Source organism: Myotis brandtii, unplaced genomic scaffold (genome assembly GCF_000412655.1).
Source record: "Myotis brandtii unplaced genomic scaffold, ASM41265v1 scaffold802, whole genome shotgun sequence".
Classification (NCBI taxonomy): domain Eukaryota; kingdom Metazoa; phylum Chordata; class Mammalia; order Chiroptera; family Vespertilionidae; genus Myotis; species Myotis brandtii.
This window is the reverse complement of record NW_005371230.1, coordinates 1,609,791-1,613,381: the sequence shown is the minus strand read 5'-3', so window position 1 is coordinate 1,613,381 and position 3,591 is coordinate 1,609,791.

The window sequence follows — 3,591 nt, the reverse complement described above, 5'->3', positions numbered from 1 at the left end:
GCAGCACAATTCACCATAGCTAAGATTTGGAAACAGCCTAAGTGCCCATCAGCGGATGAGTGGATTAGAAAACTGCAATACATCTACACAATGGAATACTATGCTGTGGTAAAAAAGAAGGAACTCTTACCATTTGCAACAACATGGATGGAACTGGAGAGCATTATGCTAAGCGAAATAAGCCAGCCGGAGAAAGATAAATATCACATGATCTCACTCATTTGTGGGATATAATGATCACCATAACTTGATGAACAAGAATAGATCCAGAGACAAATGGCAGGGAAAGTGGGGGGTTAGAAAGCAACCAAAGGACTTGTATGCATGCCTATTAGCATAAACAGTGGACACAGACACGGTGGGGGAGGTGGGGGCTTGCTCAGGATGGGAATGACTAGGGGTGGGGGGGTCAATTGGGGGAAAAGGAGACATATGTAAAACTTTAGACAATAAAAGAAAAGAAAAAAGTCTGCCCTTCTTCCATTCCTCACCCAGCACTCCCTTCTGGATATCTGCCCGTTTAAAAGGGTCGCCAATCTCTCACACAGGACCTAGAAACCAGCTCAACTCTTACATCCTAAGATACCACACACAAGTCCCTGACAGGTGATGGGCAGTGCCAAGCCCTGTAGAATCCCACTAGCGTCACCCTGATCCCTGAGGCAACACTCCTTATCCATTCACCCAGGTGACTGGCCACATAAGTGTGCCATCTTTCTGTTTACTTGCTCTGTCTTGTACATTAGAATGGGTCATTGCTGAAATCCAGATTCACTCATTCATGCCTTATTCATTCAACAAATAGTGACTGCGCTCCTACTATGTGCTGAGTCCTATTCTAAGTGCCGGAGACACTGTATTGAATAACACGGGTGCTCTTCCACTTCTCTCGTGGAGCCAACAAACAAGTAAAATAACTTAATGAGGTCATTTCAGACAGTGGTTTAAAGAAAGGTAAGTGGCCCGGCCAGTGTGGCTCAGTGGTTGAGCATTGGTCCATGAACTAAGAGGTCACGGTTTGATTCCTGGTCAGGGCACATGCCCAGGTTGTGGGCTCAATCCCCAGTGGGGCAGTGTGCAGGAGGCAGCTGATCCATGATTCTTTCTCATCACGGATGTTTTTATCTCTCCCTCTCCCTTCCTCTCTAAAATCAATAAAAAATTTTTTTAAAAAAACAAAAGGAAAAGAAAGGTAAGTGGCCAGGATTGTTGAAAGGGCAAGTGTGGCTATAGGAGATGAATTGGGAGGCTCTGTTGTGTGCCTGCCACCTAGCAGGCTCAGAGCCCCAGAAATACAGAGGGCTCTGCACCTGGATTTGTCCTTGGCAGCCACACGCTGACCGTCACCACCTCCTCGCCCGATGACCACAGAGCTGGGTTGATGTGTAAGTAGTTGACTGGACCCACATGATGCTGTACTCACTGGTGGTCCCATGTTCCTCTCCTCCTGACAGCTGGAGAGAACTGGTCTCAGGCCCCATCGACCCTCCAGACTGCCAGCAGCCGAATGCTCTTCGGGGCTCTCTCAGGGGGGTGGGGGGAGGCCTGGGTGTGGTCCCACCCCACCTCCGGCCTCCTAGCGGGGCAGAGCACATTTAGAGCAATCCAGAGCTCTCTCCCTCCCCTCTCCTGTCTGGGAGCTCATTCTCTTCTCACCTTGTCTCCACCTTCTCACCTGAAGGTTCTCCCCCCGGACAGACAGCGGATTCAGACCCACAGCCACATTCCCACAGCAGGGGTGTGCCCTGGCCGAGCTCCCAGCTTGCTCAGCCTCTCACGCCCCTGACATGGTCTTGGATTAATGCCTTTGGACCCGCGCCACAAACTCATCTTCAGATCTTCTCACAGGCTTCCTGCCGTCACGGGGCCTGGAGGACCTGCCCACTTCCTGGTCAGGAAGCACCCACCCTGGCCAGTTGCTCAGTGGTTAGAGCGTCAGCCCAAGGACCAAAGGGTCTAGGGTTCGATTCCTAGCCAAGGGTGCGAGCCTCAGTTGCAGGCTCGATCCCCAGCCCGCCGGGGTGCGAACGGGAGGCAACCTAACGATGTGTCCGTCTCACATCGACGGTGCTCGGCCCAGCAAGTGCCTTCCCCGCGCTGTGTCTCCCTCCAGACTATCTTGGGGGACAACGTTAATAACTGTGATCGCGGCCTTGGTTTCTGTGCACTTATTACCCCTGTGATAGGAGTGCTTATTATGAATAATAACAATTGAGTGCAGACTTCCCTGCTTTTGTGTCCCAGTGAGTACCTGGATTCTAATTATCTGTCTTATTTCAATATTTATGGAATTAATCACACTTTGTAATGGAAAACCCCACAGTGGACTGGCCGAGCGCATGCTTCAATGAAGACAGATGCGCCTGCTGCGGGGAAGACGGCGCGACTTTATTAGCCTCCCGGGAACCGCCATGCCGGCCCCGAGTCGGGGAGCACCCCGTCTGCGGGGCTCACCCCATTCCCTCTGTGCAGATGGGGGTGGGCGGGCCTGCTTACCAAGGCCAAACTGTCCACTGAGGTGGCTTCGCTGGCCGGGCAGTGCTGACAGGCTCCTGGGTGGCCCGACTCCCCTGCCACAGGCGGGAGGCAAAGCCAGAATCAAGCAAAGCCAGGTTGGAGCTGGGGCTGGAGATGAGTAAGATGCCCCTCTGGGCTCCAGCCTCAGCCGGCTTAGGCCTGTGGGCGCTCGGGCTTCATGGATGCTGGCAGGGTCAGAAGAGCCATCACGAACATCGCCTCAAGCCTGGAGGACCAGCGCCCTGGCCGAGGTGGCCAGCCGGCGGCCCCGAGGCCCCCCGAGATTCTGCAGCTCCCGGGGACTCAGCAAGAGTGGAGGAGGTGCCCTAGCTGGTTTGCTCAGTGGATAGAGTGTCACCCCAGGACCGAAGGGTCTCGGGTTCAATTCCCGTCAAGGGCACGTACCTCAGTTGCAGGCTTCATCCCAGGCCCCAGACTGGGCGTGTGCAGGAGGCAACCAATCCATGTGCCTCTCTCACATCGGTGTTTCTCTCTCTGTCTCTCCCCTCCCTTCCACTCCAAAAATCAATGGGAAAAAATATCCTCAGGTGAGGCTTTTTAAAAAGAAAAGGAGTGGAGGGGTGACAGCTGCCCCTGCTTAAGCCTGCAGGCCCTTTACAGGAGCTCGCCCCCAGCAGACCCTGTGGGACCTGCTTTCTGCTCATCCTTCAGTGCTCGCTGACAACCCTGCGCATCAGGCACTGCTGTCAATTCCTGTCAGAGAGGCACTGGGGCCACATGGATCCAGCAGGTGCCACGGGGGCAGGAAGAGCCCGCCAAGCACTGGGCTGGGGACTCAGGTGCCGGGAGGAGGCCGGGCTCCCGGGGACGCTGTGCCCTGCACCCTCACCTGCTCCTCAGAGCTCCATCTCGGCGAGTCCTCGGTCAGGGGGCTGGGCCCTCAGGCTGCACTCCTGGATCCACGTGGCCCTCCAGCCTGGCGTTTCCCTCACTCTGTCCCCTGCCCCAAACCCCGTCGGGGAGCAGCCGGCGTTGAGCGCAGGGCAGGACCAGCTGGGCAGCTAGAACCAGCCTGGCCAGCTGCACCCCTTCCATGCAGCCCCCGGGACCAGT